This window comes from Daucus carota, chromosome 1, assembly GCF_001625215.2.
Source record: "Daucus carota subsp. sativus chromosome 1, DH1 v3.0, whole genome shotgun sequence".
Classification (NCBI taxonomy): Eukaryota; Viridiplantae; Streptophyta; class Magnoliopsida; order Apiales; family Apiaceae; genus Daucus; species Daucus carota.
This window is the reverse complement of record NC_030381.2, coordinates 6,947,730-6,958,206: the sequence shown is the minus strand read 5'-3', so window position 1 is coordinate 6,958,206 and position 10,477 is coordinate 6,947,730.

Sequence of the window (10,477 nt, the reverse complement as noted above, 5' to 3'; positions counted from 1 at the left end):
GCTTGCATATTAATTGAATGATTGTGAGCATTGCCGAGAAATGGTGGTCAATAAGTGTATACACATGAATAAAGACAAGATGAGTCTAGAAATTACTTACTTACATTGATTCAGCACATTTCTGTAGCTTACAGCATGCTTGGTGGTACACTGCAAAAAGAGCGTGTGCTTAATAGTTCGCTCCAGAAGAGAATCAATACTGCGCTGTATTCATCATACATATTAGCACATCGTATAAACAATAAACAAAAACTATATGACAGGTAAATGGCTTAATACAAGTTCACGGTGCTTCTTAATGCGATCTTGGATTAATTGCCTGTCCCTTGGCCTAGGCCTGCAATTTTCTCCAGGTCTAGCCCTCTTTTTGTTCATCTTTGTAAGCTCTTGAGGCCTCTCTAACTGTTCGCTACATGCACTAGGACTAGCCGATGAGATTCCTTTTGATGACTTGTCACCATATACCTCAGAGAAGGCCAAGCAATCTTCAACAAGTGAAGATCGATCATATGAATAATTTGTCAATAGTCAATAGTGACTCTGCTGTACCCAACTTGAAATTTTCAAATTTAACTTCTGAAACACTTTGGCAAACATTGGCCCATGAAAATACTTGTAAAGCCCATCCTAGTTTAGGTTTTTGCTTCTGTCCCTGAGCAGAAGCAAGTTTAAGCTAAACCAGGATCATCTTCTATTAGTTGCTGTACACTTTCCCAGAGCTCAATTGTTATACTGTACTTGGAAATTCATAACCTGTTTACTTGGCCAAAAATTTATGTCAATTCTAATCTACACAGTTATAATCCAATAGAATACATCTTTAGGATATAAAAGCTACATCGCTAGGTCTTAATCATCTATTTTCTTAATCTGATTTCAGGCAGGATAATAGGATAGCTTGGATCCGTACCAGCTAGCATAAAAAAACATCGAAAATGGAAGTGTACCACAATTCTATTTTTACTTCCACGATTGAAATACTGCATAATTAAAGGTGGGTGGTGTTTGGCTTAGCTTATAAGTAACTTATAAGTTGAAAAATGTATGTTATAACTAGAAAATGTATGAAATTTTCAACTTATAAGGAGCTTCTTTACAAGCTCCACCAATTCAAAAATTCAGCCCGAAAAGTTGACCTCAACTACAAAACGCCTATGTCCTATTTTTACTTTAAACCGCCTTCCATATTTTTTGAAAGTTACTCGAATCGCAGGCTTCATACAACAAGTATGCTCGTCGCGTCAAGAAATTTCTCAATCTTTAACAGTTTTAGGAAACATAAACTTCAACCGAGCTAAATGCGAATAAACTTAGCAAAAATAAATAAATCTTCTAGCATAAAATATTAGCAGAAAATATGAATAATTAAATAACACCGAAAGACATGCATGCATATATCTAGCAAACTGAAACTACTTGCTGTTCAAGGAGCTTGATGGAGCTTTTGAGTTTGAGCCAGGAGATTCAATAGGCTTCGAAAAATAATTCATCATCTGCAGAGGAAATGGGTCGGGTCGAGGGATTTCGGGTATGGAGTTTTTGGCAAAACTCACGGACTTGTTTGAATGAGAGAGCAACACCTCGATTTTGGAGGCGGGTATTTCTCGGAGCTCCATGGACTCTTAGCGGAGCTTTAATGGGTTGATCCAGCGGTGAGAATTTAAAGTTTGAGGGTCATTTGGGCAAGAAGTTATTTTCGGAGAAAAAGGAATAGATTTCTGAAATAAAATCTCAAATTTTTGTTGAATAACAAATAAACAACATCTTATTAATATTTATATTTAAAATCAATATATAGGGTATATATATATATATTTTTAAAAAATAAATTCTCAAATTTCGAAAAAATACTTACCCACGCATGCTCTTAATTTGAACTGATTTTTAGATGAATCCGCACGGACTACACGAGGTATGTGTGTTTTTTTGGCGCTAATACTGGACGGAAGCCGGTTGGATTCAACCTTAAATTCAAATATTACCTTTTAGTTTTTAATAAATACTCTAATAACTAGCTTCGCATTTGTACGTGTGGGTCACTTGGGTGTGCTCTAGATTATAGATATTTATATTTTATTATATTTATATTCATTGTTGTATTAAATCATATGAATGACTTGTGCTTTCTATAAATTTAAATTTATAACGATATAAAACTATTACACTATGATCAAATATTACACTATGATTCAAAATTTGAATTTCAACCTGGAAGATCTACGACGAGGAGGGGTGATCGGAGGGGTTGGGAAGAGAAAAAACTAACAGACTTCATCTGGGCACATAAAGTTTGGGTTAACAGGGAAATACTGGAAAAGTTAAACTGGGGTGATCAAGGTGCAATAAATGAAGCTTTGGAACAAATACATTGGAGAAGTATTGAAGAAATGTCGGCAAAGAATCAAGAGAAGGGCGTGAACAAGGAATCCAAAGGAAAGGTCGAGGAAAATTTGACTTATAGTGAAGCCCTCAGGGGTCAGCAATGGAGAAAGGATATGGGTCAGCAGAGCAGGATGAATAATGACAAGGAAAATGAATGGACAGAAGTTACATATAAGAAGAAGTTTAAGAGTAAGCAGGATACAAAAGTCACGGAGTATGCAACTATATTTGTTCATAACATCCCAGATGAAACAAGTGGGAAAGATATGTGGAATCTATTTCAAACTTGTGGGGAAATAGTTGATATTGTTTTGCCAAGAAAGAGGGATGCCAAAGGTAAAAGATATGGATTTATCAAGACAATAAGTGAGTTAGAAGCGGGAGCAATAATTAACAATGCCAAGATGTGTAAGGGCTTGGGGAGAAGGTTAAGTATGACAATCAACAAAGGAGATCATATTAAGAATAGTCGAGAATGGAGCGGCATAAAAGTAACTAAGGAGGTGAAGAAGGACAGGATGGACTCGGAAAAAGAGCAGTCGGATTTCGGGAAAAGATTATTTGAGTTTACAGAAATGGAAGTTGATGTGGAGGTGGAGCAAGCCTTAAGGAAATGTAAGATAGGTTTCACCTGGTTTGATGAATCTGTTGAAGCTTTACAGGGAAAGCTAGATGATATAGGGCTCAACAATTTCAAAGTCAACTCGCTCTCGAAAAGAAAGTTTCTCATCAGAAAAAATAAAGAAGATAACTGGAAGGCTTTGGAGGAAACTGATCTATCAGTTTGGTTCTGCAAGATCAGAAATTATGAAGAATGTGATGATGTTATAACTAGAACAGCTTGGTTGGAATGTAAGGGGTTGCCCATGCCGGGCTGGAGAGAAGAAAATCTTAAAGCTTTTACTGCTCATATGGGACAGTGGATAAGTTGGACGTATCAGAGTGATAATTTGCTTGATTTCTTCAATCCAATTATATGTATTGATACTCAGATCGCAGAACCTATTCAAGAAAAACTAATGGTTCTGTACAAGGGAAAACAAATTAAGATTATGTTCACAGAAGTTGCTGATCAAGCTTATCTAAAGGATAAAGTGTGTCCAATGGAGTTTTCTAATGAAAACCTCTCCCAGGGAAGCTATGAAGAAGGTTGCAGTAAATATAAAGGTGGTAATCAGAAGGATGCTAGCAATGTTTGTAATGATAAGGAGAGTGAGAGAGTGCAATCGATTAGTGATGTTATAAAGGGCAAGGAGATGGTAGTTTGTAAAAGCAGAGGAAGTAAGAAGTTGGGTGGGAGGTATGGAGGAGTAGGGCAGGTCAATAATAGGGTTACCAAGGGTAAGGAATTAGTACTCAGAAAATCTAGTGTGAGCATGAAGCAAAGAAGGAAGCCTGCAAGGTGTGCAGGGAGTGAAAGTAGTGTTAAACTGCCTTCTTCTGGTTTGGAAGAACATGGGGTAGATATTAAAGAACCTTCAGAATCTGCAAGGTCTGAGGTTTACTCACCAGCACAAAACTCCAGCTCAAAGTCTTCGTTATGCCTAGACATTAACAAAAAACTTAGAGTTAAGAGTCGCAGAGGCAGACCAAGGATTGTAAGACAAAACACAAAGAATCCTTTCGACATAGGAGTGAAATTCAAGCATAAGAATGGTAGAAAGAAAGGTAGAAAGGGTATGGCAAAATGGAAGAATGTTAATGACAAGGAGCAGTGCCTACAAGTAGTACATGCAAACCTTGAAGGTAGCTCGGTTAAGGAAGCTCTGGAGATTCTTAATAGTGCTGAAGCTATGGGATTAGTTGCTAGTAATAATAGGGAGGAAGTCCTTCAAGCTATAGTCATGAGGTTGGATAAAGGGGAGTTATAGAAAGGGTAATAAGTATAGTTTGGGTTGTTAGTTAAATGTTTCAGAATGAATGTTTTAAAAGTGTTGTCTTGGAATATCAGAGGTATAAATAACGACATAGCTATTAAGAATTTGAAGGATTTAGTGAAAGAACAAGGAGCGGATATTGTGTGCATTCAGGAAACAAAAAGTAGTCATGCGAATCGTACTTATTCGCAAAAATTTCTGGATTGTGGGATGTTCCATTCTGTTCTACAACCCTCAGTGGGATTGTCTGGGGGTTTGGTAACTTTCTGGAAGATAGGTTTTTTGAAATGTGTGGCATTGGCGCAGTCAAGATATTGGATTTGGACTACCCTGTGGCTGCAAGATGGAGGGATCAGAGTACATATTATCAATGTCTATAGTCCGCAGTTGATAGACCAAAAAAGGCAGCTTTGGTTGGATCTCAGTAACATCATTAGCTGCATTGGAGATGAGGCAGTATGCATTCTTGGGGATTTTAATTGTATAAGAGATCCAGCCGACAAATTGAACTGTGATTATAGTGCTAAGGAAATCCTGGAATTTAATGAGTTTGTTACAGGATGTAACTTGATGGAAATCAGTCTGAATAACACAAGATTTACATGGATAGGGGGTGGAGGGAAGAAAAGTAAACTGGATAGATTTTTTCTCAATGATAGATGGCTGCAGAGTAATGATTGGAATGCAAAATCGATGTGTAGGAAACATTCAGACCACAAACCTATCTTGTTATTTGCAGAAGGAAATGTTTGGAAACATAGGCCTTTTAAAATCTTCAATTGCTACCTGGAAGATGCTTTGAGAGAAGAGGTTAAGGATGCGGTAGGAAGCAACAGGACTTGGGAGGATCTTAACATTCAGAAGTCCTTGAAAGAGATTAAGTTGATAATAAAGGACAGGATAGCAATCAGGTCAAACAACATTGAAGGAGACATAAAGAGTTTGGAAGAGAAATTGGCTCAGTTGGATAATATGACAAGGGGAGAGGAAGATGTGAAGATAGTCAGGCAAGCCTTGATAATGTTGTATGCTAGGAGGGAATCTATGATCAGGCAGAAGTCAAGAATGGACTGGCTACAATTGGGAGATGGCAACACTCGCTTCTTTCACCAAGTAGTCCAGAAAAGAAAGTGCAGAAATCAAATTAGGAAAATTTACTGGAATAGTGGCTGGTTGCACAAGCCAGAAGAGATCAAAGAAGCTTTTTTTAAATACTATTCAGATTTTTTCAAGGAAACCAACAAACCTCTGTTCAATCTGGGTACACTTCCTTTACCATCTCTCTCAGAACAGGATAAGAAAACTTTGATTAGTCCTTTCTCAAAAGTGGAAATTTTGGCGGCTATAAAGTCAATGGCTGATGATAAAGCTCCAGGTCCTGACGGTTTTAATATAAGGAGTATAAAATTCTTATGGCCTTACATTGGTGAGAAGATTATTTTATTCATGAATAGCTTTCATTCGAACATGGTGATCCCTCCAGGGCTTAATTCATCCTTTATTTCATTAATTCCCAAAGTTCTGGAGCCTAGCCAGATAAGAGATTATAGGCCAATTAGTCTAATAAACACTACCATAAAGATCTTGACAAAAACCTTAGCATCAAGGCTAGCAGGTTATATGGGAAATTTAATAGGTGATGCTCAGTCAGGGTTTGTAAAGGGGAGGCAGGCCTCTGAGAGTATTTTGGTGATCAAGGAGGTGGTACATTCAATGCAGAAGAACAAGTGTAAAGGTATGATACTAAAATTGGATTTTGAGAAGGCATTTGATACAGTAAATTGGCATTTCCTCATTCAGACCTTGGAAGCTATGAATTTTGATCAGAGGTGGTGCTTATGGATTAAATCAATTTTGACAACTTCAAAGATTTCTGTATTAGTTAATGGTTCTCCAACTTCAGAGTTTCACCCCCAGAGAGGACTTAGACAGGGTGATCCTCTTTCACCCTTGTTATTTAATATTGTGGGGGAAGTATTAAACAACATGTTGACCACTGCCTCTTGCAAGGGTCTATTCAAAGGGGTAGTGTTGGGGTCTAGGGCTAAGCAGCTAACACATTTGCAATTTGCAGATGATACAGTGATCTTCACAGATTCTAGCATAGAGTCCATTAAAGGTGTTAAAACAGTCTTACAAAATTTCCAGCTACTCTCAGGCTTGAAGATAAATTTTGAGAAAAGTATTATATATTCTTCAAGGAATGCAGTGGAGGTTTTAGAGGAGGCTGCTGGATTGTTAAAATGTAGAAGAGGTAGCTGGCCAATGCAATACTTAGGACTGCCTATTGGTATTTCTTCAAAGAAGCAGGTGTTTTGGTTACCACTCATCAACAAAATGAAACAAAAGTTGGCAGGATGGAAGGTGGATTGTTTAAATATGGCTGGAAGATTAGTTTTGGTTCAAGCAGTGATGGATAGTCTGCCAGTGTATTGGCAAAATTTGCATAAAATGCCTGCCATAGTTATAAATCAGCTTGAGAAGATAAGAAGAGATTTTATGTGGGCTCATGGTGATAACTTTCAAGGCAGCAAGAAGACACTGCATCTAATTTCCTGGTGGAGAATTTGTAGTCCAAAAGTTCAAGGGGGGCTAGGTCTGGTTCCTGTCAAAATAAGAAACTTGTCATTGCTTGGTAAATGGGCCTACAAGTGGTCTAAGGACAGACATAGGTCATGGAACAAGTGGGTTCGGAGTAAGTATGATTGCTCAGTTCATGGGAGTTTGCTAGATGATCTAGACAATAAACAACTTTCAGACACAATGCAGGGTATAAAAAGTGCTGCAGAGGATCCAATGTTCAAGCAAATGTTAGCAGGAAATAAATTCATTTGGAAAGTTGGTTGTGGACTTCAGGTTATGTTTTGGGAGGATGCTTGGAGTGAAGGAGTACCATTGAAAAACAAATTCAAGAAATTATACTCCTTATCCACACTCAAACTGGTTTCTATACCAGAATTCCTACAGCACTGGTGTACTAACTCTCAAGAGAGTCTGTGGACAAGAGCTTTGAGGTCATGGGAATTGGATGAGGTAAAGTCCCTTGAAATAATAATTAATGGAGTGATTCTTACAAAGGAGTCGGATACATTGATTTGGTTTCCTTCTCAAGATCAATTCTCAGTTAAAAAAGCTACAGAAATTTTAAGGCCAGAAGGACAGGATGTTAGATGGAAGTTTATCTGGAAATTAAAAATTCCACAGAAGATAAAAAATTTTTTATGGAAGACTCATTTAAGCATCCTGCCAACAAAGGATATCCTTGTTGCTAGAGGGGTAAAATTAGTTGGAGCTACTTATTGTCCAATCTGTGAGCTTAAGGAAGAAACTTCTCAGCATTTGTTAGTAGAATGTAGGACTGCAATGAAATTGTGGGGGGAAGTTCTGAAGTGGTGGGGTCTGCCGGCTGACAGATTTCAATACACAGAGCTTATTTTGAGATGGAAGTTCATGCAAAATGGATATTCTAAGAAATTGGAGTATGCATGGAAAACAGTAGTTAGTGCTACTTTATGGTCCTTATGGCTCTGCAGAAATCAAGCCATTTTTAGAAAACAAAAATTTGATTTTGACACATTGTTTTCAATGGTCCAGCAATTTTCAAAGGATTGGTGTATAGCTTTTGGCTCCATCACTCAAGATTCAGTTATATGGTGGCTGTCAAATCCAGTTGGCTCCGTAACTAATTCAGAAAAACAGCAGTTGGAGCGTTTGAGGTCGACTAATGCAGAATTTATTGGATTCATAGATGGTTCCCAGAAAATGACTAACTCAATAAGTCTAGCAGGGATTGGAGGCATAGTCATGGACAAGAAGGAAAATGTATTCTTCACCTTCTCAGGCCCAGTTAGTGCATCAAGCCCAAGTGATTCGGAGTGGAAGGCCCTCAGATTTCTAATTTTTTCTTTTGCCGGTTCTAAATGGGGTTCAAAATCTATTCGAATTTATTCGGATAGTATAAACTTGGTTAACAATTTTCTGCAGCTTCAGGTGGCAACTAATAATTACTCAGACCCTAGTCTACACAAATTGGTCTCTTCCATGCAGGTTTCTATAAAGTTTATACCAAGAGAGCTCAATACTCGTGCAGATCTTTTAGCCAAAAGAGGCGCCAGGAGGCCTGACATGGCACTTTTTTGGAGATAAGAGTGGAATGATAGTCTGGGAAATGAAAATGCGGCTCTGGAATCTAACTCTTTCTCCTGGACTGTTGCTTGTGCAGCAGATAAAGTTCACTTTTCACAGGCACTCACTCGGGTTTGTAAAAACTGTAATCATCATGGGGCACAAATCCAGTATATATAGAGGCATCAGGGTTTGTGAACTCAGCAGTCACATTTTCACTCCTTCTCAGTGCTACTTCTATTACTTTTCTTTTCAAAATTTAAGCATGAATGAGGCGGAGGCAGTGGATGCTAATGTTCGTTGGATCATGCCTCGACATGGTAAAGTGAAGATTAACGTGCATGGGTGTTTCTTTGAGAATCCACTACCTAATGGAAACAGGTCTGGAATAGGGTTGGTAGTGAGAAATGGAAGGGGTAAGATCCTAATGATGATTGCTGGTTCTCTGGAGTTCGTTCATAGACGACTCAACGAGTACCAGGCTCTGCTCGAAGGCTGCAAGTGTGCGTTCCTGGAAGACTGGAAATACTTTGATCTGGAATGTGATCATTTGGACTCCTTTTGGGAGTGGAAGAACTCAACACTGGAAGGAGTTCACCCAGAGCATGCCCCCATTGTGCAACAGCTGAACCAGAGGCAGGCTGACAGGAACTTTGTAATGGAGGTAAAACTCTGTGATCCTACAGCAAACGCTCTAGCCATTTATCTTGCTCAGTATGGTGCTGAAAACTTCAAAAACTTGGTCATTATGGAACAACCCTTCGGCCGTGTTCGTGAGCTGTGGAGTTTGGACATGGGGCTCGGCCCGGTGGAGCCACGTTTTGTGGCTATTCATGAAAGGGATCTTCACCCTGTTGTGGATAATGAAGTGGATGTTCCAGTTGTGAAGGATGGACCTCATGCAGAAGCTGCCCAGAATGGTGATGATGAAGAGATGGTGGAGATTATCGAGATAGCTGATGACTAGGTTGAAGGCATGCATGCTACATGGGCCATTTTCCCCTTACTGTGGGTTTCCCTAGGTCTGGCATATGTATTGGTCTGGTTTTAGTTTTATGGAGCTTCAGGTTTGAAGTCTGGGTGCAAGGCCTTTGTGTGGGCTTTGTGGACTCGTTTGGTTTGTAATTTACCCCTATAATATATTTTGCTGCTTTTCAAAAAAAACTATTTATTATATATTCTATACTTTATTCTCCTAATTTGAATATATTATTTATTGTTTATCTTTATAAGTCATTGATGAATATATATTTGATTGGATGGTATCGGAAAGAAATCATGTATTATTGTTAGGTTATGAGTTTTTGAAAGTGAAGGGAAGAAGGGTATAAGATGGTGGTATGGATATCATTATCAATATTGTTTCTCAGAAAGAATATTAATAATAAAAATATTTATATGTAGAAATAAATACTACTAATAATAATATATTTAACAATAATATTTTATATAATAAATAATTTAATTTAATCAATAACATAGTAATATTTAAAATTAAACATTTTCATTCTAACACTCAACCAACTACGTGATAAAAAAATAATACCTTAATCCTGTAACCTTCATTCCACAATACCAAACGACCCCTTATATTATATTATATTTGTTGTGAGAGGAATTGATACAACACCCCCAGAACCGTATAGCACAATTATAGGGATATCTATTGCAACTACGAAAATCACGGCTAGCTCTTAGGGGCTACCGTTGACATAAACTAACAAAACAAATGAGAAACAAGTGTGTTTAAGGGCTGAGCTTGCAAAGAACCAAACAACGAGGCCGGAATTATGGAATTCCGTCCTGCAATTGCCCGGGAATATCTGTCACAAAGGTTACACGTGCCTCTCTTTAGAGTGTAGAACTCGTGAAAATGATTCTCGTCCCTTTGCAAGGTGCCTACATACCCTATATTTATAGGGATCAAGCCCATGTAGTTCTTGATTTAGGACTCTGAAGAGATAAGCTCTTATCCCCTCTAGTTTGAGATAAAACAGCCTTCTTTCAGTAGTTATCCAGAGGTATCCCACTCCAAGTAGGTCACTTGAAGCCTTCATCTTCAATAGATATCCGAATATATGTGAATTATCTCC